The following is a 26,911-nucleotide window of genomic DNA, read 5'->3' as shown; positions in this document are numbered from 1 at the left end:
TCCAATGTGAATGATCAGACCAGCATGAGCTTGGAATGCTCTGTCCCAGGTCAGACCCAAATAGTCCCTATGAACAGGTGGCTTCTTTAACTTCACACATCTCAAGTTTCTCCTGGGCTAATTTAATTCTGCTTTGCACAGCACCTTCTCTGATAAAGGCACCCCATGATGGATGGTCCTGTGCCAGCGGCTTCCATGTCACGCAAACAATCTGAAGTTATTAAGAAAGATCTTGAGAGGTGGTTAAAAAACTGACAAGGGAGCCTGGTAGTTGTGAAAGGAGAGGGGAAAGATCAGCCTACATAGGTAACATTTATGCCAAAGTCAAGGCTTTTATAGTTTGGAAATCATAACCTAAAGGAGACACATAGTTTGATCCCATGTATTTCTTCAAGCAGAGACTGAATGCTGAACTCCTTGGAGATGCTGCCTGGGATACTGAACAGTTTAGGGATTGAACTGGATTTCTGAGGGGATATCTACTCTGAAATGGTGTAAATGTGCAATTCTTCCCTGTTCCATATATATTTGGCAGTAACAAATGAAAATTTTTGCTGCCTTCTGTGCTCTAGTGGGAAAACAGTTAATATAAGTGTTGTATTAACATAGGCACCCATTAAATTTTCAGAGTTTTGGCCAGCCAAGTAGCTGGCTTTGCACACCCCTTGCCACCATTAAAGAGCCACAGCTAGAACAGGTGAAGAGTTTTGTCCTAGGATACTGACATTCAGTTGATCACTATTCATTCTTCCATTCACTCAGTCACAAGTATTAAGGGTTTATTTATATGCCAGATGCTATGCTAAGAATTGAGGACACAAAGAAAGGTGAAAATTTGGATGTTGACAGCATTTGAAGTCTTTTTTTCAATAGCATAGAAACAAGTAAGCTGAACACCCTCATTAGTAAGAATTAGTTATGATTGGAAGCTATCAAATGATGTACTTCTTTCCCATCTTCCCTAGGGACCACATCCTGAGTGAGTTCCTGCCCTGATGCTGGTTTTTTGCCGCCTCTTATATTTATACCATTTAACTGAATTTGTATTAATTGATATGGCGGCATGTTTTATATGTTTGCCCCAGGAACAATAATTGCTAATTATAGTTCTGCTTGCCACCCCTGTCGACCTTTCAATTCAACAATTATAATTAAAAGCTTATTTAGTGTTAGGAGTTCTTATTTGTGCTAGGAGTTTGGCCAGAAATCACTAACCAATAAGAAGCAATCTTAGATGATTACATAAGAGAAGGAAGAATAATCAAATAGGCATAATCTCTTAGCAGCAGAATATACAAGCAAAAAAAAAAAAGGTTATGATGTAATCTGCTCATGGAAGCTCAACATCAAGAATCTTAATCCCCTTATTAATAGTGCTCTTTTGCTTTTAAAATTTCTTTATGTAACTTGTATTTACTTTGACTTTTCTATGTCTAGAGTGTAGGTCCCCAAAAGGGTAGAGACTGTTTCCTTTTTGTATCCAGTGCCCAATAGAATGCTTTCTACATGGTAGAAATAAATGCTCTGTGGATTGACTTGTAGAATTGAATTCATAACAACCCTAAATCACAGATTCTGCTTTTTTCTTATTATGACTTCTAAAGCACTCTGGCATTATTATGTAAAAAAAAGTCTTCTAAGCTCCCCAGAGAGCTCCTAGATATACAACCAGCTATTATATTTTCCTATGATATCAAATATTAAATCAATTAAATTTTTTTCTTAATTTCACATTTCAAACTACTTGATTTTTAAAAATGGATATAATAAATTTTATACATTAATTTCAATAATGTCCTATCTGTGCTTTTTTCTGAAGTTCCCATTATTATTTTCTCTGTATTTAGAAAACTTTTATGATAGCTTTTTTTTTTTTACTGGCATCACTATTGTATATCTTCTTCATTATTTGTATATTTTCATACTTTTCTCATATATGCAAAATTTTAAAAATAGTAAATCCTACCCCCCTTATTCTTCCTTTCTTCATTAATACATTCCTCCTTTCACCTTTTACTTCCTTTTTCCTTTCTTAAAACTCTCAGAACAGAACTAGATCACCCCAAGTCCCTGTTTTTAAATTAACTCCCCCAAATACCCTTTGAAGATATTATACCTCCAAAGAGCACATCATCATCATTAAGCCCCTTTCAGTCATTGAACCAAATTTACCTATCAAGGTTACTCTGGATTGTTGTGATTGTATTCTTTGTTTTTTTATTTCCACAGCTTCTTATTTTAAATAATAGTTTTTTATTTTCAAAATATATGCAAAGATAGTTTTCAACATTAATCCTTGTTTCAAACCTTCCTTCCCCCACCCCAGACAGCAAGTAATCAAATATAGGTTAAAATGTACAATTCTCTTATACATATTTCCACATTTGTCATGCAGCACAAGAAAAATCAGATCAAAAAGGGAAAAAAATGAAAAAAAAAAAAAAGCAAGCAAACAACAAAAAAAAAGGTGAAAATACTATGTTGTGATCCATGTTCAGGCCTCATAGTCCTCTCTCTCTGGGTGCAGATGGCTCTTTCCAGGTGATTGTATTTCAAAGCTCTTAATCAGTTCTGGTCTTTTCATCAGAAATACTTTAAAGTCCTCTATTCCATTTAAGATACATATTTTCCTTTGTAGAATTATATTACCTATACAAGGTAAGTTATTATTAGGTGTAAGTTTAGCTCTTTTGCCTTCTGGAATATTGTATTTCGAACTTTCCTCTCATGCATAATAAAAGCTTACAGGTTCTTGTGAGATAGTGATTACCGTTCCTTGGCACTCAAACTCCATCTTTCTGGATATTTGCAGTCAGTATTTTTTCTTTGATATGAGAGATCTATATTTCGACTTCAATTTTTCTTGTCTATCTTACCCTCTGGAAAATTTTCACTTATGATTTCTTTAAATACAGGATCCTTAATTATATTATTCATGGTTTTCAGGAAATTTGATTTAAATTATTTCTCTTTAAGCTGTTTCCTGGTCTGTTGTTTCTATATAAAATAACATATCTCTGTTATATATTTTTTCAGTCTTTTAATTTTGTTCTAATATGTCATTGATTTCTTTGTGGTCTAATTTAGTTTTGAGGGAGTCTATTTTTTGGGAACAGTTTACTATTTTCAGATTAAGATATCCTTCCAAATCTTTCCTCAAAAGCTTTTATTTAATTTTTTTTTTCTAATTTCTTGTTTCATTTCTTCTAGGGAAATCCATTTTCCCCATAAGTCTATTTCAGTTGTTTAAGAGTTATTTTCTCTCTTTTTTGGTGAATCATTTAGATTTAGAATCATTTTTTTCTCGATAATATTTTGTTTTTCCAAAAATATATAGTTATAAACATTCATTTTTGTTGTTCATATTGTTACATATTTTTCTCCCTCTCTTATCTCCTTTTCCTTCCCAAGACAGCAAGCATTTCGATATAGGTTAATTCTTTTAAACATATTTGTCATGTTGTGCAATAAACCAAAAGGGGGAAAAACTATAAGAAAGGAAAAGCAAACAAATAACCTAACAAAAGAAAAAAGAAGTGAAAATACTATGCTTGGATCTACATTCAGCTTCTATAGTTCTCTCTCACTGGATACAGATGGCACTAGAACACATTTTTTTTTTTTAACATTAGTAATTGTTTTCTATAATTTATTCATGAATTCAGCTTTAGTTTCTTGAATGGAGCTTTGTATCAGGGCCAAAGTCTACCCTTATGTTCAGCTTTTGTCTCTTGGGTTTCTGTGCTGATCTCTCTTGGGTTTCTGTGCTGATCTCCCTGTTCCGAAGTTTATTTCCCCTAGATCTTCCATAATCAAAGGGCTAGCTCTTCATATTTCTCTGGCTTCTCAGGATAGAGTATTAAAGACACCAGAGCTTCTGGGTCTAGAGTAACTTCATGGGTGCACTGGGCAGCACCATGCTCATTGCTTTTCTATTTTTCTCATGTGTTTTCATTTTAAAGTTCTTAGTCTGTTCTGGTCTTTCCCGACTCACAAACCAGCTGTTTTTCTAACATATCTAATGAATTGCCTTTAAAAAAAATTTATTCCAGTAAATTGACTCTCCATCATCCAACTACTCTCCATCAATTTTTTTTTTCTCATCCTTCTTATATTTGGTTATTAAACATTTTCCAGTACACCACTGGGGCTAGGCAAGCTGCCTTTTGCATTCTCATCTGATCTATAAAATTGTATACTTTTTCTGTATACCCTATCAATTTCTAATTTATGTTCTATTGATCTGTGTACCTGTCTTCTCTTCCCTTCTGTACCACAAACTCTTTGAGTGCAGGGAAATCAACAAATGTTTGTTAAGAACCTGTAAAACTTGCAACAAAACATACTGTTGTTTTTGATGCAAAGCTAGATATGACTTAAATCCTGCTCTCAAAGAGCTTAAATTCAGGAAGGGGGAAGGAGCAAAAAGGACAAATAATTATCATTTGGGGTCCAGGAAAAAGGTACAAAAACTCTGAAGAGGAAAGATTCACTTTCCCTTGATGGAGCAGGGAAAGGTTCATGGGAAAGGTTGGATCTTGAAGAAAAAGTGTGCCTTCAGCAGATGCAGATGGGAGGATGCTGATGACAATGGGTATGACACACGAACAAAAAGACACAAAGATTGTAAAAAGAAAGGCTGAGAAAAGAAAATTGATGGACAGTGGTTCATTTTAACTGGAATGTAGAACAATGGGGGATAATATGAGAAAGTGGGAAAGATACTTGTAGATTCCAAGATTTTGAATGCTTAAGTGGTAAATTTAATCTTTTCGTTTAACAATGGGAAACCACCAAAGCAGATTGTAATTGCTTAATAAATGTCTGTTGTATGTTTAACCTATATTGTATTACTTGCTGTCTCTAAAGGAGGGGAGAGGTAAGGAGGAAGGAAGAAAAATATGGAACACAAGGTTTTGTAAGGGTGAATGTTAAAAACTATCTTTGCGTGTATTTTGAAAAATAAAGTTATTATAAAAATAAATATCTGTTGAATGATAACTGTTTACTCTGCCCTCTTGAAAGTTACTGCAAATCATAACAATGGTAATTCATATTAATATAATTTTCAATGTTTTCAAAGCACTTCTCTTAAAACAATCCAAAGAAGTGTATAATACAAATAATTTTATTCACATTTTAAAGACAAGTCCACAAGTATTTATTAAGCATTTACTGTGTTTTGGGTAATGTGCTAAGTTAAAAAAAAAAAAAAAAAAAAGCAAAAGGCAGTCCCTGCTCTCAAGGTCCTCACAGTCTAATGTGGAATCAGCTTACAATTACATTAACTATGTACAAACGGTAGATATATTGCACCATTGAAGATGATTTCATAGAGGAGGCACTAGCCTGAGATTTGAAGGAAACCAGGGAAAACCAGGAAGCAGAAGTGAAGAGGGAGAGTGTTTCAGGCATAGAGGATAGCCATTGAAAATTCACCAAGTTGGAAGATGAAATGTCCTATATGCAAAACAGCAAGGTCAGTTTGACTGAATTATGAATTATTGTGTAAGTACTGAAAAGGTAGGAAGGGCCACATTTTGAGGGCTCTAAAAGTCAAAAAATATTTTGTATTTGAAAATGGAGATAAAAAAGAGCTACTGGAAATTTTTGAATAGGAGGATGACATGATTAGACCTATATTTTAAGAAAATTACTTTGATAAATAAGTGGAAGATGAATTTGAGTGGAGAGAGAATTAAGACCCGGCAGACTATTTCGATAGTCAAAAGAAGGCAATGAGGGACTTGTACTAGGATGAATCCAGTATCAGAAAAGAAAAGGAGGGCATAGATGAGATGTTCTGAAGATAGAAGATAAGTCTTGGCAATAGATTGGATTTGGTAATATGGCAGAAACTAGGAATAGACCACCATCTCACATTCTATTCCAAGATAAGGTTAAAATGGATTCATGATTTAGATATAAAGGTTTATACCATAAATAAATTGGGAGAGCAAGGAATAATCTACCTATCAGATCTTTGGAGAAGGAAGAAATTTATGGTCAAAAAAGAACTATAGAACATTATGAAATGCCCAATGGATAATTTTGATTACATTAAATTAGAAAGTTTTCGCACAAACAAAACAATGCAGTCAAGATTAGAAGGGAAGCAGAAAGCAGGGAAACAATTCTTACAGCTAGTGCTTCTGATAAAGACCTCATTTCTAAAATAGAGAGAGAATTGGGTTTATATCCCAAAGAAATCATAAAAAAGAGGAAAGGACCCACATGTGCAAAAATGTTTCTGGCGGCTCTTTTTTGTAATGGCAATGAATTGGAAATTGAGTGGATGCCCATAAATTAGGGGAATGGCTGAATAAGGTGTGGAATATTATTGTTCTATAAGAAATGATGATCAAGCTGATTTCAGAAAAGGCTGGAAAGACTTATATAAATTGATGCTGAGTGAAGTGAGTAGGACCAGGAGAGTTGAGTACAGTAACAGCAAGATTATGTGATGATCAACTATGACAGATTTAGCCTTTCTCAGCAATGTGGTAATCCAAGACAGTTCCAATAGACTTGGGATAGAAAATGCCATCTGCATTCAAAGAGAGAGAACTATGGAAACAATGTAGAACTTAGCATTTAGTGACATTAGTGATACAGTATTGTCACTTTTTTGTTTGTTTATTTGTTTTTTCTTATTTTCTTCCCCTTTTGGTCTGATTTTTCTTTTACAATATGACAAATATGGAAATATTTTTTAAAACAATTGTATAAGTATAATCTATAACAGATTGCTTGCTATCTTAGGGAGGGGGAGATAAGGAGAAAAAAATTTGGAATATAAAATCTTACAAAAATGAATATTGCAAACTTATCTTTATATATATTTGGGGAAATAAAATACTATTGAGAAAAAAAAAAACAGATTGGATTTTGGGGGGGGGTGAGAAAGAGTGAGGAGTTGAAGATGATAAATAGATTCTGAGCCTGACTCAGAAGTGGTGACATTTTCAATTATAAGAGGGGCGTTTGGAAGAGGAAAAGCATTGAAGGAAAAGATAATAAGTTCAATTTTGGATGTGTTGAGTTAAAGATATCTATGATACATCCAGTACAAAATATCTACCAGGCAATTGAATTTGCCAGACTGGAGGTTAGGAGAGGGGTTAGAGCTGGACAAGCGAGAACTATTTGCAGGAAGAGGATTATTGAAGTCATATGACCTAATGAGATCTCCAAGAAAAAGCCTAAAGAAGAGAAGGTGAGAAAATAGAAGATTTTGATTACATTAAACTAAAAAGTTTCTGTACAAACAATACTAATGCAAACAAGATTAGAAGGGAAGTAACAAATTGGGAAAATATTTTTAAAAGTAAAGGTTCTGACAAAGGTCTCATTTCCAAAATATATAGAGAACTGACCCTAATTTATTTTTTTTATTTTTTTTTTTTCTGACCCTAATTTATAAGAAATCAAACCATTCTCCAATTGATAAATGGTCAAAGGATATGAACAGACAATTCTCAGATGATGAAATTGAAACTATTTCCACTCATATGAAAGAGTGTTCCAAATCACTACTGATCAGAGAAATGCAAATTAAGACAACTCTGAGGTATCATTACACACCTGTCAGATTGGCTAAGATGACAGGAACAAATAATGATGAATGTTGGAGGGGATGTGGGAAAACTGGGACACTGATACATTGTTGGTGGAGTTGTGAAAGAATCCAACCATTCTGGAGAGCAATTTGGAACTATGCCCAAAAAGTTATCAAACTGTGCATACCCTTTGACCCAGCATTGCTGTTATTGGGATTATATCCCAAAGAAATACTAAAGAGCGGAAAGGGACCTGTATGTGCCAGAATGTTTGTGGCAGCTCTTTTCGTAGTGGCTAGAAACTGGAAGTTGAATGGATGTCCATCAATTGGAGAATGGTTGGGTAAATTATGGTATATGAATGTTATGGAATATTATTGCTCTGTAAGAAATGACCAGCAGGATGAATTCAGAGAGGCCTGGAGAGACTTACATCAACTGATGCTGAGTGAAATGAACAGAACCAGAAGATCGCTGTACACTTCAATGCTGTATGAAGATGTATTCTGATGGAAGTGGATATCTTCAACATTACGAAGATCCAACTCACTTCCAGTTGATCAATGATGGACAGAAATAACTACACCCAGAGAAGGAACACTGGGAAGTGAATGTAAATTGTTAGCACTACTGTCTATCTACCCAGGTTACTTATACCTTCGGAAGCTAATACTTAATGTGCAACAAGAAAATGGTATTTACACACATATATTATATATAGGTTATATTGTAACACATGTCAAATGTATGGGATTACCTGTCATCGGGGGGAGGGAGTGAAGGGAGGGAGGGGATAATTTGGAAAATGAATACAATTTTTATAAAAAAAATAAAAATAAAAATAAAAAAAAAGAAGAGAAGGTGAGAATATCAAGGTCTGGGGGGGTAAGCAGTGATCCAAAGATAAATTGCATATCTGGAAAAGAAAGAACTCCCACTCCAACATTCTGATCACTCATTGTAATGTCAGTCTTCTTGGTTCCTTATTCTTAGAATCATGGCAGTCAGGTCTCATCCTTCTACAATGGTGATAGAAATGTCACTGGGATCCTGAGTCTTCCTGAAGACTTTCTTATTCCCTTTTGTCATCCTATTATGGAAGAAAATTAAGTTGCCCTGGAACAATTTACTCTCTACAAAGGCATGTCTGCTCCTCTTCAAATCATTATTTAGACAAGATTGGACTACAGGATGAGATCAAAATTTATTATTTTTAAATACAACCCTGGGAGATGATTTTCTTTGCTCTCAGCTTTGGATAAAGCTATAAAGCTGCTCAAACAGAGAGAATATTAGGTAAATACAAATGTGATGAGGACTGGTGCCGACACAGATTGAGCATCCAACTGATAATGGAGGTGGGTCAGGGAGCTCACTTCCTGGAGAGTTCCTGGAATGGAATGAAAAGGAACGGAATGGAAGGGGAAAATCATTTATGTAGCATCTGCTATATACCAAGCAACATTCTAAGCATTTTATAGATATTATCTCCCTTTCAAGAAACTCTTTAAGGTAACTACTGTTATCATCCCTATCTTATAATAATACACATCTTATAATAATAAAGTGTCAGAGAGGACTAGGGAGATTGAATGTGAATCTGAGCATAACATTGTCACCTTTTTTGGTTTATTTGCTTTTTCTTTCTCATGGTTTTTTTTCCCCTTTTGGTCTGATTTATTTTAAAAAACATGACAAATATGGAAATATCTTTTAAAATGATTGTGTGTAATCTATAACAGATTGCTGTCTTGGGGAAGGAGGAAGGTAGAGCTGGAGAAAAAATTTGGAATACAAAATCTTCAGGTCTTTTTGACTCCAGGAAAGTGCTCTATTCACTGAACTGTCTCTCTAATGAAAATGTCTTGGAGAGTCTATGGAGTACATAGAGATGTCCTATAACTGGTTCCAGTATGGTAACTAGATGATTAGAGAATGCACCTTTCATCTGACTTAATGTTTAGAACTAGGGACATCTAAAAAAACTTAACAGTATATCAGTCAATAAGCACTTGACTTAGTGTCTTCACTGTATTCTCTGCTCCGGTAATTTGATTTCTTTGCTAATAGAGTCTGATGAAAGTCAGTGTTATAAGGGGAAAAGCCTTTGGATCTTCTTACCATCAAGATTAAGTGGCCCTGAGAAACAGGCCTCTGACCTTGACCTTGCATTTGTTCTCTTCTACTTTTGATGAAAGGATTGGAAAACAGGTATCCCAGTATTCTGGTGTGAGGGTTTTGCAGTCCCCTCCACATCAGTGCACAAAAGAATAAGAAATGACTTTCAGGAATGACTTTCTGACAGCTCAACAGTTACTGAGATGAGGGTACATCCAGAAGACTTAGTGAAACCAATAGCACATAGGAAGTGAGCTAAGTTTGAGCCCACACATTTAAAAAAATTTTTTTTTGTGGCAAAATGTTTTATTTTTATTTGTGCCTTTCTTTGTAGTTACAGGGTCTACCATTATGCATGAGATACAGTGAGTTCTTTTTTTTTACATTTGTTTTTTTTTTTTATTATAGCTTTTTATTGACAAAACATATGCAGAGGTAATTTTTCAGCACTGACCCTTGCAAAACCTTGTTTCAACTTTTTCACTCCTTCCCCTTACCTCCCTTCCCTAGATAGCAGGTAGACCAATACATGTTAAGTATGTTAAGGTATATGTTAAACACAATATATGTATACATATATCCATAGTTATTTTGTTGCATGAGAAAAATCAGACTTAGAAATAAGGTAAAAATAACCTGAGAAGGAAATTAAAAATGCAAGCGGACAAAAACAGAGGGAGTGGAAATGCTATGTTGTGGTTCACAATCATTTCCCACAGTTCTATCACTGGGTGTAGCTGGTTCTCTTCATTATTGAATAGAACTGATTTGGTTCATCTCATTGTTGGAGAAGGCCACGTCCATCAGAATTGATAATCATACAGTATTGTTGTTGAAGTATATAATGATCTCTTGGTCCTGCTCATTTCACTCAGCATCAGTTCATGTAAGTCTCTCTAGGCCTTTCTGATATCCTCCTGCTGGTCATTTCTTACAGAACAATAATATTCCATAATATTCATGTAATACATCTTAGTCAGCCATTCTCCAATTGATGGGCATCCACTCAGTTTCCAGTTTGTGGCCACCACAAAGAGGGCTGCCACAAACATTCTTGCACATACAGGTCCCTTTCCCTCCTTTAAGATCTCTTTTGTAGTAGAAATCCTCCTGGATTCAAAGGGTATGCACAGTTTGATAACTTTTTGAGCATAGTGCCAAATTGCTCTCCAGAATGGCTGGATGTATTCACAATTCCACCAACAATGCATCAGTGTCCCAACATTCCACATTATCTTTCCCATCATTCTAGCCAATCTGAGAGGTTGTCTTAATTTGCATTTCTCTGATTAATAGTGATTTTGAGCATCTTTTCATATGTGAGCCCACACTTTCAAGAGTTTGAGGTGAGATAGAGCAAAGAGTGTGTGAGTGTCTGTGTGCGTGCATGTGTGTACCCCATCCCCACCCTCCATAAATATTAGGGCAGAATTGTTTATAATTCTGTTATGGCTTTATCTTCCAAGCAATTATCCCTTTGTAAAAGTTAATCAATATTAAGTGGTTAAATGGAAGTTGGACTTTAGTCACAGACTCCTAATAATGGGAGAAACACAGTCAGTGGGGGAATCAATCTAATGGCAGTAGAAAGGAGAAAACTTCAAGTCCTTTAGGGAAACATTTGTACCCGGAGGGTTAGTCTGGAAGAAGGAGGTCAGAGAATATTTGCTATATGAAATATTAATTAAGAATCATAGAAATTATTCTAAAAACATTTTTGTCATTTTTTCTCAATTGCAAAGATAGAAAAGATTATCAACAATTCTATCTTCCAAAACACGTATTAGAAATAGGAAAGGGAAATATTACTTAGAACTCAATAAGCCTAAAACATTTGGAAGTATGGGAGTCAGCAATAGTAACATCAAAAGCAGATGTCAATTATGCTAAAGAATTACTAAACTGTTTATAGCAGCTCTTTTTTTGGTGACAAAGAATGGAAAACTGGAGAATCTCTGTCAATTAATGGCTGATCAACTTGTGATATATGGTTGTAATGGAATACTAATGTAATATAAGAAATACCATGAATTTCTTATATTATATTAGTATTCCATGTAAAATATTAGCACTACTGTCTATCTACCCAGGTTACCTATACCTTCGGAATCCAATACTTAACATGCAACAAGAAAATTGGATTTATGCACATATATTATATCTAGGTTATACTGTAACACATGTAAAATGTATGAGATTGCCTGTCTAGGGGAGGGAGTAGAGGGAGGGAGGGGAAAATCTGGAAAAATTAATACAAGGGATAATGTTATAAAAAAATTACTCATGCATATATAATGTCAAAAAATTTATAATTATAAAATTAAAAAAATAATTTCATGGCAAAAAAAAAAAAAGTATTCCAGATTTCAGAAAACCTGGAAAGACTTATGTAAACTGAAGTGAACAAAACCAGGAGAACACTGTATATAGTAACAGCAATATTATATTATAATCAACTGTAAATGATTTAGCTATTCTCAAAAATGGTCCAGGATAATTTCCAAGAGCTTATGATTAAAACTGATATTTACCTCCAGAGAAAAGACTGATAAGAGTCTGAATGCAGATCAAAATATGGTATTCTACACTTAAAAAAAAATTGTGGCTATTTTTGGTCTGTGTTTTCTTTCACAATATGATTAATATAGAAATATGTTTAATGTGATTGCTTATCAAATTTCAAATTGTCTATATCAAATTTCTTACTGTCTTAGGGAGAAAGAAGAAGAGAGAGAATTCAAAACTCAAATTTTTTAAAATGAATGTTAAAAATTGTTTTTATAAGCAATTGGGAAAAAATAAAACATTTAAAATAAGTAAATACAAACTAATAAAATAACAAAACTATTTTAAAAAGAAGAGAATTATTATAGATCCTGTTGCTATAATTTATAGATGTGGAAAATACAATGAATAGATCCAAAAATATAACCTAGAAGGAAAGAGAGCTCTACACCTACAAGCAGATGTTCAAAAGAACAAAAAAGATTTTCTATGAGGACATAAATATCTGAAATGAAGTGAGAGATTTTAAAAAATGAAATAAGATTCCCAAAGAAAGGATTGGAACAAGAGTAAGTTTCTGTGAAGTAATAATCATTTCCCAAATAATAAGACTCCCTAAAACTAGAATAGACTAAATGTAAATCAATGATTCATGACAATGAGAAATATTAAAAACATAATCAAAAAGTAAGATATATGCTGTAGTAGCAACTGACCTGGAAAATGGATCAAGAAGATATGATTTTTAAGAATCATTTTACTCCCTAAAAAATACTGAATGAAATATTTTAAGAAATCAAAAATGAAAAAGTTGGAGATCAGAACCAGAGGTCATAGTGAAATAGATACATCAATTATCTATTGAAAGAAAAAATATTGGGGAAAAAAAAAAAAAAAAAAACTATTGAAAACTTCCAGAAAGAAAGTGCAAGAACCAAGAAACCAGTGTCAGAGATTTGAAATACTATCTCATACCTCTCAGATTGGCTAAGATGACAGGAAAAGATAATGATAAATGTTGGAGGGGATGTGGGAAAACTGGGACATTGATGCATTGTTGGTGGAACTTGAAATGATCCAGCCTTTCTGGAGAGCAATTTGGAACTATGCCCAAAACTATAAAACTGTGCCTACCCTTTGGTCTAGTAATCTCACTACTGTGTCTGTATCCCAAAGAGATTTATAAAAGAGGAAAAAGATCCACATGTGCAAAAATGTTTCTAGTATTTCTTTTTGTAGCGATGAGGAATTGGAAATTGAGTGAATGCCCATAAATTGAGGAATGACTGAATAAGTTATGATATATGAATGTGATATTATTGTTTAAAAGAAATAATGAGCAAGTTGATTTCAGAAAAGGCTGGAAAGATTTATATGAACTGATGCTAAGTGGAGTGAGCAGAACCAAGAGAACATTGAGTACAATAACAGCAAAATTATGTGATGATCAACTATGATGGACTTAGTTCTTCTCAGCAGTGCAGTGATCATCCTAGATAATTCCAGTAGTTTTAGGATAGAAAATGCCATCTGCATCCAGAGAGAGAACTATGGAGACTGAATGTAGCTCTAAGCATAAGAGACTGAATGTGGACCTAAGCAGAATATTGTAAACTTTTTTGTTTATTTCTTTTTCTTTCTCATGTTTTTTCCCCTTTTGGTCTGATTTTTCTTTTACAATATGACAAATATGAAAATACATTTAAAATGATTATACACGTACAATTTATAACAGGTTGCTTGGTGTCTTGGGGAGGGATGAGTAGAGGAAGAGAGAAGAAAAAAGTTGGAACTCAAAATCTCACAAAAATGTTAAAAACGATCTTTACATGTATTTACTATTGAACAACCAAAAAAAGAAACCATAGTCACACAGCTTCTATAAAACAAACATCATGGAATACAAAATTTTTTGGAATACAATTTTCTAAAAGAAAAAGATAAAATTATAATCAAGAATAATTTAGTATGCAAAACTGATTATAATCCCACATGAGGGGGTGAAAAAGACTGGTAGTAGAAAGAGGAATGTTGATCAGTTGCTGATTAAAAGACCAAAGTAGAAATGTTGATATATACACACAATCAATTAGCATTATCTAAGCACCTATGTGCCAGATACTGTGCTAAGCACTGGGGGTACAAGGAAAGGCAAAAGAAAGTTTCTGTTCTCAAGGAGTTAAGAGTCTATTGGGGGGGGGAATATAAAAAAAACAACAATAAATGTACAAACAAATTGCATACAGAATAAATTGGAGATAAGCAAGAGAGGGAAGTCAACAGAATTGAGAGGAAGTGAATTGATTTTGTTCTGATTGGTTTTAAGGAAGGAATGAAAAGGGAAAGTTTAAAAAAAATCAGAATTGTGGGAAGAAAAAAGGAGAATGTAGAATTTACTTTTTCTCAAAATGAGTATGAGAAGAGTTTATAGATATGATAGAAGGAAAGGGGGAACAGGCATTAAGTGAATCTTACTCCTCTGAACTAGACAAAAAATTAATATATAGAAATATTTCAAACTCAATAATCAAAGAGGGAAAATTAGAATGTAGAAAAGTAAAGTAAACTTCAATTTCAGAGGATGGAGCCTTGAAAAAAAAGACTTAAAATAGAGAAAGAAAGAAAATAACTTGAAATTAAGATGGTACCTATGAATTGGGGAATGGCTAAACAATTTGTGCTTTATCAACTTGGAACTAGGCCCAAAGGGGTATAAAGCTATGCATACTCTTTAACCCAGTAGTGCCATTACTGGATCTGTATCTGAAGGAAATTATAAAGAAAGTGAAGGGCCTATATGTGCAAAAATTGTAGCAGGTTTTGTTGTGGTGTCAAAGAACTGGAAAATGAATAGATGTTCATCAATTGGAGAATGGCTGAATAAAAGTTATGGTATGAAAGTAATGGAATATTATTGTTCTATAAAAAATGATGAACAAGTTGATTTTAGAAAGGCCTGTAAAGACTTATATGAACTGATGCTAAGCGAAACAAGCAGAACTGGGAACACATTATACACAGTAACAGCAAGAATGTGCAATGAGCAACTATGAAAGACTTGGTTTTTTTCTCAGTGGTTCAGTGATCCAAGGCAATCCCAATAAACTTTGGATGAAAAACACCATCTATAACAAGAGAGAGAACTATGGAAACACATATATGTGTAAATTAACATATGCTATGTTCACTTTTTTCTTCTTTTTTTTCTCCCTCTCATGTTTTTACCATTTTGTCCTGATTTTTCTCTCCCAACATGATTTATAAGAAAATATGAATGTACATGTATAATTAGAAAAAAAACTATACTTAGCTCTTAGGTGGGCTATACATATTTTTTAAAAGGCACATTAAAAAAATTATGTTTAATGAATGTGATAAACATTGTTACATTGTAAGAAATCATGAAAGAGACATTACAAGAGGGACATTTTCAGAAGTACCTGGGAAGATTTGTCTGAACTTTTCCAAAGTGAAGAATGAAGTTTCCAGTAGAATAAGTTATATGAAAACAGCAATGTGATAAAGATTAAGAAGGCTGATCAAAGAAAAATGACCAACTATGATTCCAGAGCATGATGTTATAAGCATCCTGCCAGAGAGAAGACTGATTCAAGATGCAATCAATCAGCATGCATTTATTAAGTGTTTTCAGTTTGAAAGACGAAGTGCTGAGTATACAAAGAATGCAAAAACATGGTCTTTTCCCTCAAGGAACCTATATTCTAATAGAGGAGGCAATATGAAAATAGCACGCATGCATACACACACATTTATATATATATATATGCAAGAGAGACAGAGGAGGGAGATAGAAAGGGAGAGAAGAAGGGAGAAGAGAGGGAGGAAGGGAAGGAAAAAGGGAAGGAGGAAGAGAGGGAGAGAAATGGATAGAAGGTATTAGAGGGAAAACATTAGCAGCTAGGGATGGGGGATTCTCATGCAGAAGGTAGGATTTGAACTGAGTCTTGAAGGAAACCATAGGCTGCTAAGTGGGAGTTATTCCAGAGATGGAGTACATCCAGGGCAAATACACAGGAAATCAAGTATCACGTGAGGAAAAGCAATTTGGCCAGTATGTGTCATTAGATAATATAGTATTGAGGGAATTTGGATTTTTTTTTTTTTATATTATTCCCCTGCTCCCAAATAGACTCTTAACTCCTTGATATAAGATATAAGAGAGATGCTAAGTAATCATGGATAGAGTGCCAGATCTGGAATCAGGAAAACGCATCTTCATGAGTTCAAAATTTGGCCTCAGACATTAGCTGTGACCTCCTAAGCAAGTTACTTAATCCTGTTTGCCTCAGTTTCATCATCTGTAAAATGAAATGGAGAAGAAAATGGCAAACCATTATAATCTCTTTGTCAAGCAAACCCCAAATAGGTCATGGAAAGTCAATGACTCAACAATGAAAACTCAGCTTTAAATGCTAAACAGAGGATTTTTACATTTGATGCTAGAAGTATAATAGGGAATCAGCAGAATTTATCGAGTAAGGGAATAACATGGTTTGACCTGCACTTTAGAAAAATTACTTTGGCAGATGATTAGAGGATGGAATGGAATGGAATAATGAGAGATTATAGAAATAAGAAAATTGGGAATTAGGGAGGATTTGTAGGGAAAGATAATGAGTTCTGCTTTCAATGAGTTGAAGTTCAAAATTCAGTTTGAAACAAGCTAGATTAGTTAGAGAGTTAGAAATGTCCAATAGTCAGCTGATGATGTGGGACTGAAGCTCAGGAGAGAAATTAAGACTGGATATACAATATTTAGATCTGGTAATCATTTTAATAGAGATAATATAATGAACCCATGGGAGAGCTGCTATAGTCAACAAGAGAAAATTATAGAGGGAGAAGACCAACAAAAGTGTTTTGGCATATGGTACATGTTAGTAGGCTTGCCCTGGATGAAGGCTAACAAAAGATTCTTGATCAGACATGTAGGCGGAGAACCAACAGAAAGCAGTGAACTGAAAATGCAAAAATAGAATTCAAGAGAAGAGGGTGATGAACAATGTCCAAGGTCACAGGGAGGAAGACTGAGAAAAGACCATTAAATATGGCAATTAGGAGCAGCAGTGAATAGAATGCCAGACCTGGAGAAAGGAGGACATGAATTCAAATCCAGCTTCTTCAGACATCCTAGGTAAGTCACTTAACCTCCCACCCCTGCCAAAAAACAACCAACAAAAGATCTGACAACCAATGGATCATTGGTCATTTTGGAGACAGCAGTTTCAATTCAATGATGAGGTTGAAAATTAAACTGTTGAAGTGAATAAAAGGAGAAGAGTAGAGCTAACATAGATAGTTTTTTCCAGGATTTTAGCTGATAAGGGGAAGAGAGATATAGAATAATAGCTAGTGATGATGGTTTGGATAAATGATAGTTTAAGGATAGAGAAAATATGAGCATATGGTACTTGTAGGGAGCAGAGAAAGAGCCAGTGCATTGGCTAGATTATAACAAGTCTGCTAGAGAAGACAGGATGAATAGAACCAAGGATTCACATAGAGGGATTTCCCTTGGCAAGAAGCTATTCATGTGAGGTCAGGATGAACAAGAAGATAATAGGAAATGATGTTTGAGTAATATGAAATGAGGCATAGGGAGATCTTGGATAATGACCTTAATTGTTTTCAATGAAATATGAAGTGAGGTCTTCAACTAAGAAGGTGAGGAGAGGAGGGAGATATCTCAGGTAATGGCCTTAATTGCTTTCAATGAAGTGAGGTCTTTAGGTAAGAAAAGGCATCGAGAGGTTTAAGGAAGAATGAAAAAGGGGTTTGAAGAAATAAAAGGAATGAAAAATCAATTAGAGAGGGATGAAAGGATTATTTGTAGCAGTGAGGACCAGTTAAAATTTGTAGTGGATTCCATCAGCAGTTTTGTGATTCTCCAGCCCTGTTCAGCAGCTCAAGGCAGTGTATGATAAGAGTAATTAATTTAAGGTTGGAATTTATCAAAGCATGATCAGCGATAGGAGATGCAGGGGGAGAGAGGAGAGGTATAGAGTATAGTGTGGAACCTGAACTAATTCAACAAGGTTTGAAATTGGAAAAGGAGTGTGTGTAGTCAAGGTAGGGATGACAGCCAGGAAAAATTGAAGGTTGGAAGGATTGGAGATCACATTGAAGACAAAGGATAGAAAATCTTAAGACATAATACAACAAGAAATATGGAATGCTAAAGTTTATTATTCCATAAAAGAATTTCAAAATTTATGAATGTAGAACAACAAAAATTGTAGATGATGACAAAATGATTAGTCTAAAATCATTTCTGGGTGTCATTGAAGTGGAGTGGAGAAACAGGTAATGGGAATTAAGTAAATTGAAAAACAGGGAAATAAGGACAGTTGAGGATAATCAATATATAGATTTGAAATCTCATATTATAGCAAGAATTAGGTAAGAGAGAAAGACTTGAACAATTAGTGAATTCATTGAAGAAGGAAGAAGATTGTTCCTGGGGATCAATAGATTAATGATCATTAAGATTTAGTTTGGGTGATAAATTTGAAACCTCAAAAAGAGGAACTGTGGTAAAGAGGGAGGAGAGGAGTCAGAGATGGTGATGGAGGAGAATCTGAAAGTAGCACAGTGGGGAACAAGAAACATTCTAACATCATCTTAACTTGGTTGAGAGTTATGAATGAAAGTGCAACTACTATTGGAAAGAATGGTTAGGGAATGCATGGTCATTATCAACAAGTCTCAATGAGCAGTCCAAAAGGAAAGGAATAAGGGAAGGGGTTAAAAAGAAAATGATTTTATAGAACTGCAAAATGTGTCAAACATTTTCAGATATGGACATTATATTAATTCGTTTCACTTGATCATGATTATTTGTTACTTTTTTTGGGGGGGGAGGCTTAATAATGATAAGAGGAGAGGGCTAGCACCAGAGAGGCTATTCCTAAAAGATCATTGGATGATTTTTCTTACTACATGGCAAAAACAGAAGGAAATTCAGAAAGGAACAGACAAAAAGGACAGAATTTAGTTTTGAAAAACATGAGTTTATTATTGTACACTTTTTTTTTAGAATAACAAGCTGTGCAGAATAGATATTTGTGGTTTCATATACATCCTTTTTATGTTCTACTTTATATATGAAAATATTCTCTCTTTTTTGGTGTTTGTTAAATTCAGAATAAAAAAATAAAACTTCTAAAAGGCAACTCAACTCAGATTAAGTGTATGATAAATTATCCCAGAGAACAGATAAAGAAACATACTTCCTACCTTCTCGGTAGACAAAGGGGTGGGGAGGATACTACAGGCATATTGCAAGATGTGGATACTGTTGCTTGGCTGCCATTAACTTTTTCTTTAGATAGTTATTTTAGGGGAAGAAAGGAGATACAGTGGGTAATGTCTGCATAAAAGCAGCTATCAGAAACTTCTATACTTAAAAAAAATCAAAATAAATAATGAAAAAATTGAATAAGGTATTCTCTAATCTTACAATCTGATTCCAAAGTTCATGGAATGAAGAACAGAAAGAGAAAGAACCTATATAGCCCCAAAGCCTGCCAAAGGCCAACAAACTAGGAGGAGTTTGGATTTTTCATCCATGGAAGGTCAACCAGACTAACAGTGAAATTGGAGTTCCAACTTCATGAGACAGTTCAAGGAATGGAGATGTTAAATATGAAGAGGAAAAGACTCAGGGGGAATATGATTAATGTTTTCAAGGATGTTAAGAACTGTGAAGAGCAATGAGACTTATCCTACTTGATCCCAAAAGATACAACTGGGAGCAATGGATGAAATTTATAGAAAGACTAATTTCATCTCAAAATAAGAAAATCTTTCCTAACGTTAAGAGCTGTCTGAAAACAGAATGAGTTGACTTAAGGAATAATGAGTTTTCTTCTCCCTCAAAGTTTTCTACAAGCAAAAAGTGGATGAGTGAACTGTATAAGATAATTGTGAAGGGGTTACCCATCAGGGTAGGTTGAACAATGACCTCTGAGGTCCTTTTCAATGTTAAGATTCTATACATCTTTAGGAACAGTGCAGCAATCCAGTGGTGATCATAGGGCCAAGTGCACTTTCCCCCCAACATTTCAAAGGTATGACTCTCTACCCCCATGCTCTTGACTCTTCACCTTGCCCAAGCATGCACTATTTTGACCTGAGAAAGTATCCTGGGGAGAGGCAGTCCTTGGTTCCTCCAGGGCCTAGAAGGGCTTTATTTAATTACCAGGTCCTCAGTGGCTTCTTTGTTTAGCATTGAGTGTAGCAGGAAGCCTTTCCTCCACTTGGGGACCCCTTTTCCATAGGGGTGAATGGCCAGCTTTGTGACTTCACAAGGCATGACCTCTGTGACAGGCAGGGTCCTGATGGACATGGCAGCTGGCCTCCAAGAGGGTGGGGATGACCGTCAGCTGGCAACATGTGAAACATCATAGAGCCTGCCCCTGGAGGGAGTACCCGTGAGCCTGCCCCATCACGGTAAGAGCAGATGACGCCCCCTCCTATTTAAAGAACCCTTGAGAAAAGGAGAAGGCACAGAAAGCTTGATCTGTCCTCTCTCTAGCTTTAGCACATAAACATTACCCTTTGGTCGCCTGGGGCTGTCATCCATCTTTGGCTTTCAATGTCCTCCTTTTTGTCCAGCTATCTGTTTAGCTGCCTCTCTGGAAAGATAGGTCCGTAGGAAGCCCATGGTGCTGCTGGCAGTTAGGTATGGAAGCCAGTCATGGCTAAGGGACGTCCTACTAGGCTTCAGCAGGCGCTCAGAGCCAAGAGACAGCATTTGCCCTTCTGCATCTCTCTCTCCAGTCCATACCTCTGTGTCTAGTAGGTCCATTGTGACTGCAATGTGGAGAGTTGCCATCTCCACCCAATGCCCATGCTTATTCTTATTATGACATCACAGATGACCTGTTGAGCAGCCCCTCAGGGGAAGCAGGTGAGTTTCTGACATTCACCATCATGGCTCCCACTCAGGTTGCAGCGGAAGGCATGTGTCCTAGGGGAGCCTGGGAGGGGTACTCCTTCCCTGGGAGTCTCTTCCTGAAGGGAAGGGAATGACAGGGACCTGAGCCTGTGGGGATGCATCCATAAGGGTCTTGGTCTCTAGGACAGGGACAGGCCTTGACTCTGAGAAGCTCTGGGAAGTCATCCAACCCTACTTCCCATTTCGATCTGATTAAGTGATCTTATTTTAGGCCCTTGCCAGCACATAGGCCTTTCCAGGGGATCTTAGAGCTCTGGCCCAAGGATTGTGGACTTAATTAGGCTCTTTGATAACTTAAAAGCAAAGTGTTTTGTCTTCTGTCCTGTCTCCTGTCCTAAAATCAGAGCCTTCTGAGCCAGACTGACTGCAGGAAGTCCTCATTTTCTTGCTCTCAAATGGTTCTAACTATATCTTTGCCATAATCTCTGGCACTCTGTCTTCTCCAAGATCAGATTCATTTGTAGGCACAGTCAATTCACTCAGAATTAATCATTAGTCCTAGAACAGATAGCTCAGATAAACAAAACCCACAGCTAATTTGTGGTGGTAAGAACATGAACTTTGAGTCAGGAGGTCTAGATTTGAGTTATAGTTCTGATATTAGCTATATGAGTTTGGGCAAATGATCTTACCCCTCTGAGTAACAAGGTACCCATCTGTAAAATGGGTGATAATAATATTTGTACTACCTATCCAGGGAATACTCTGAGGAGAAATTGCTTATGAATCTCAAACCACCATAAGAATATGTGATTGGATTTAGAGAAAGAACTTATCTAGTCTAAAAATCCTTTCATATTTTTATTGTTTAGTCATGTCCAACTCATAACTTCATTTAGGGTTTTCTTGGCAAAGATACTGTAGTGGTTTGCCATTTTCTTCTTTAGTTCATTTTATAAATTTTATAAGTAAACTGAGGTAAACAAAGTCAAGTGACTTGACCAGGATCATACAGCTAGTATGTATTTGAGGCTAGATTTGATTTAGGAAGACGAATTTTCCTTTCTCTAAATCCTGGCTTTCAATCTACTACACTATTTAGCTTCCCCAGTCCTCTCAGATTGAGGAAATGAGACCTAAGAAAAGTTAGAGAGATTAAACTCATTCAAGCCATCACCCCCAAACTTTAGTTTATTCAATAAATAAATTCTAATCAAAGTCACATCAGTATAGAGAATTTCCAAATAATTTCTGTTTATCCTTGGAATGCATTAAAAATTGTTTTTGAAATTTTCTTCCTTGCTTCTGGCTTGGTTCAGGAGAGTGAGTCTGCTTGGATAGGATCAGAATACAGGAAGAAAGAAAGAAATGTTCTAGGGGCAAAGTAGGGCAAGCTAAGTTTTCAATGGCTTTGAATAAAAGTGAATCCATAAGCAAATAATTGAGAACTAGCCATAGTGTCAGGCTTCTCTTTCGATGAACCTTGTCCACAGATACCAACAAAGGGGATCTTCCTTCTGATTTCTCTTCTTATTCTGGGTCAGCAGTGATTTAAGAGGGAAAGATAGAGGAGAAGAAAAAGAGCCCCAATAATGCACAAATGAGCCCATTATATCCTTTTAAACTAAAAAGTTGACTGATATGGCTTGTCTCATTCATCCTGAAACCCACTGGGACTGGGGGTGATTTCATTCTCCCCATTTTGCAGGTGAATGAACTGAGGCCCTGAAGGGTTAAGTGAGTGGATCCCTTAGTGAATCAGTGGTTGAGCATTGCTGAATCAGAGAGTTCCACTGAGCATTAAGGGGTAAGTCTGGGAACCAAAAATCAATGGATCTCCATGATCCATTGGAGATGGGTGATCTGACCATACATAAGTGGAATGGGAGGAAGCAAATAGGTGATGCTGAAGACAAGTGGGACCAAGAAAGCTGATGTATTTGTGGGAAAAGCTGGGTTGCTCCCAAATCTTAGGGTTAATCTGGATAAATAGGATCTCCCATTGGAGAGGGGCGCTCTAACCATAAGTGGGAGGGAAAGAATAGGTGACACTGGGATCAAGTGGGACCAAGAAAATTGATGAATTTGTGGCAGAGATTGGGTTGTGTCCCAAGCTTAGACCAATTTGGGAAAATGGGATCTTCTGAGTCCCAGAGGGCTACAGAGGCAAGGGATCCTCCCTCTCCTAGCCTTCTGCAAAAGAGGAAAGATTTACTTTTGGCAGGATGATGGCCAGTTCTGGGCAACCCATTTTAGGAGTGATGCTGGAAAGCTCAAGAACAGAAGGGTACAGGGGTGGTGAGAGAGCTGGAAATCACACCCCATGAAAATTGGTTGAAGGAACTGAGTATGTGTAGTTTGCAGAAGGGAAGATCTAAGGGAAGCAAAAGGCAGCATCAAAGTGGAAAAGACACTGGATTTGGAGTCGGAGAACCTACAAATAATGAATTCTGGCTCCTTGGATGATCTTGGGCAAGTACTTTCCCTTTTTCTTGGTTTCAGTCTAATCTGCAAAATGAGGGATTTGGACTAGATCAACCCAAAGATCTAGAGATCCTAAAACCCTAATCATTTGAAGAGCTGGATCCACAGCCTTCTGTTTAGATGCAGAAGACAGGATTAGGAACAGTGAAAAGTTATACGAAAAGATTTAAACTTACAAAGAAAAAAATCTTCTTAAGAATGGAGAGGAGAAAAGGATTAAATAAAGGAACTCTGGCAGTTCACCTGGGACCCCCTTCCCAGCTCCTGAAGGGCCCGAGGTGAAAGTGGGAGGAGAGCAGAAATGAGAAAATAAAATAAAAATAAAAGCTAGCATAGTTCTTCTTAGTTTCTGAAAGAAAATGTGCCGGGCCATATAATGTCTCAGGCACTAAAAACAAACAAGTTGCCATCCACTGTTCCTATTTTTCTAGATGGATGGAGGTCATAATACTAGAAAGGATATGTTTTTCTCTGGCTTAGATTTGCAAAGGCAGGATTGTTAATGGGAACTAAGGAGTGTGAGCAATCTGAGAAGTCTCATTTAATGAAAAGCAGATGGGATCCTTGATGAATATGGTCTCTCTTTTTTGCATTTCCTTCTTTCTTTAGTTGGGCTGGAGAGTTTCCTGGCCAGTGGGGGAGTTGCTATAGATCGAGGGAGCTCCTAGACTCTAGATCTGACTTTACCACTAATATTCTTTTATTATTTATTATTACATCCTTTATATATAACATATTATTAAATTATTATTATTATTAATTTCTTGTTAATTAGATAAACTCCTTTCCCTCTCTGTGCTTCAGTTACCCCATTGGAGAAATGAGGAGATAGGGCTAGGTGACGTTCTCTAAGGTCTCTTCTCCTCTCACCTCTACCTTTATACCTTCTTTTAAAGTACAACTCATGCTTTTTCTGATTGCCACACTAACCCATGTTTCCCTTTCCTCATTTCTGAAAACTTTTACATGTTGTATATTTGAGAAGCAGTGTGTATATTTGAGAGGGCTTGGGTTCACAATGTAACTGGGGAAGTTGTTCGACTACTTAGTGCTCCAGGCAATATCCCTCAGTCCCCATCCTAAATTGGAGAGTATAAAGATTTGCCTGGATAAAAAGGATTTATTCACCAAGTGTTTCCCATACCAGGAAATCACAGGCCTGGTCTCATTAAAGCTATTTTATAGTCACTTGTTTTCTTTAATAGAATGTATTCAAAGGCAGGGAGTATTTAGTTTCTGTCCCTGATTCTATAGTAGGCATTTAATAAAAGCTTTATTGATTGGTCAATCCTATTAGGGAGAGAATGATGAATAAGACACAGTCCTTGCACTCAGGGAGATCACAGTTCAGTAGAGGAAATCTGAAATGAATACATGTCAGTCAGCCAGCAGACATTAAGTACTTTACTACATGCCAGAAGAGGTGCTAAGTGCTGAAGATACCCAGAAAGGTGTTAACAAGACTTCCCCTTAACAAGTTTACATTCTAATGAATGAGACAACATGCAAACAACTATGCAAACAAAATATATACAGAGTAAAAAGAAGGTTATTTCAAAGAGAAAACACTAGCAGCAAGAGTAACCAAGAGATGCCTCCTACCTTCACATAATTACAATGCAAAATAAAAATGTAATAAATGCATTAAAGGTGCAAATAGTGCCAAATAAAGAGGAAGGAAATTTTCAGGAGGAAGTAGCATGTGAGGTGGCTTTAGAAAACTTCCATTGTCAGGGATCTGAAGACATCCCAAGAGTGGAGTGAGTAAAGTCCTAGAGGTTAGAAAACACAGGATATTTGGGGGGAATAGTAAATAAACCAGTTTAGCTGAAATATAGAATAAGTAAGGGACAGCTAGGTGTTCAATTATTTTCCATGTCCAACTCTTTTTTTTTTTTTTTTAATAATTTTTATTTACCAGATATTTGCATGGGTAATTTTACAACCTTGACAATCGCCAAACCCCTCCTTCCAATTTTTCCTCTCTTCCCCCCTCCCTCAGATGGCAGGTCGACCAATACACGTTAAATATGCTAGAGTATAAATTAAAAACACTATATGTATACATGACCAAACAGTTGTTTTGCTGAACAAAAAGAATCGGCATGTCCAACTCGCCGTGATCCCATTTAAGATTTTCTTGGCAGAGATTCCCAAATGATTTGTCATTTTCTTCTCCAACTCATTTTACAGAAACTGAGGCAAATACAGTTAAGTGGCTTGCCCTGGATCACACAGCTAGTAAGTGTTTGAGGTGGATTTGCATTCAGATCTTCCTGACCCATGCCAGACACTCTATCTATTGTATCCCCTAGCTGCCTAGAGCACTGACCCTGGAATCAGAAGGACTCATCTTTGTGAGTTCAAATCTGCCCTCAGACACTTAATCCTATTTATCTCAGTTCCCTCATGTATAAAATGAACTACAGAAATGGCAAGTCATGCCAGTGAATCTGCCAAGAAAATTCCCCTCCCCCCCCAAAAAAAAAGGCTCATGAGTCAGATACAGCTGAAAAGGTGATTGGATAAAAGAATATGTAAAGGGGAGTAAAGTGACCAGATTAGACTGGAAAGGTAAGATGGAGCCAGATTGTGTCATGCTAAGGAGTTTAGACTTGCCTTAGTAGTCAGTCTGGAGTTACTTAAGAAACCAATTAATAGGCTCCTGGCAGAATGGCAAGGAAGACCTAAAATTGGGTGGTAGCCATGGAAGAAAAACATACTGAGGAAGTAGAATCACTAAGATTCTGGTTGAATGTAGGAGGTTAAGGAAAGGGAAGGGTTCATCATTTCCATCAATTCTAGTGACCTGCTTTGGTGAATGGGAGGCGGAAGAACCAGGAGCTTGAGAGGAGGGCACAAGTTTAAGGGAAGAAAGATAATTAGTTCCATCTGGGACATGTAAAGTTTGGGGCACTGGCAGATCCCCAAGGAGGGGTATGTAGCTCTCAATTGGAAAAGGTTTCTCCTCCTTCTTGGCTCTAAGTCAAAGATATGAGATCCTGGTCTGGTGCCCCCACAAGAAGAAATTGTGTGAATAGCTGGGATAAGTTGAATTTACCTTGGGCCTTCCAGAAACAGCAAAGGGTTAAAGTTTGAGTGATATACTGATTTCCTTTGCCTTTGGGCTGGAGTCTCCAGAGGCAGACCAGGAAATTGGCCTGGGATGAAATGACCTAAGATATTGAATTTCTTCTTTTCAGGACCCAGACTAAGGGCTTGAAAGGACTTTGCAGCTGTCTAATGCCTAATGTCTAATGGCTAATGCCTGTTATTTTAGCTGTTAAAATGTAGGGGGGGGGTAAATGTAGGAGGGACAAGAATT

At 36.2% G+C, this 26,911-nt stretch overlaps 2 protein-coding genes across 2 annotated transcripts in view; one reads left to right on the top strand and one right to left on the bottom strand.

The window, feature by feature from the left end:
- RAD54L2 (RAD54 like 2) overlaps positions 1-20,992 on the bottom strand; it is a 193,061-nt gene extending 172,069 nt beyond the window's left edge. The window contains exon 1 of the mRNA XM_074283364.1: positions 20,760-20,992. The gene's annotated coding sequence lies outside the window, so the exon portion shown is untranslated. The remainder of the gene's footprint in view (positions 1-20,759) is intronic.
- DCAF1 (DDB1 and CUL4 associated factor 1) overlaps positions 20,567-26,911 on the top strand; it is a 110,325-nt gene continuing 103,980 nt past the window's right edge. Inside the window, 1 exon segment of the mRNA XM_074283362.1 lies at positions 20,567-20,654. The gene's annotated coding sequence lies outside the window, so the exon portion shown is untranslated.

This window comes from Sminthopsis crassicaudata, chromosome 1 (genome assembly GCF_048593235.1).
Source record: "Sminthopsis crassicaudata isolate SCR6 chromosome 1, ASM4859323v1, whole genome shotgun sequence".
Taxonomy (NCBI): domain Eukaryota; kingdom Metazoa; phylum Chordata; class Mammalia; order Dasyuromorphia; family Dasyuridae; genus Sminthopsis; species Sminthopsis crassicaudata.
This window is presented reverse-complemented; position numbering and strand designations above follow the sequence as displayed.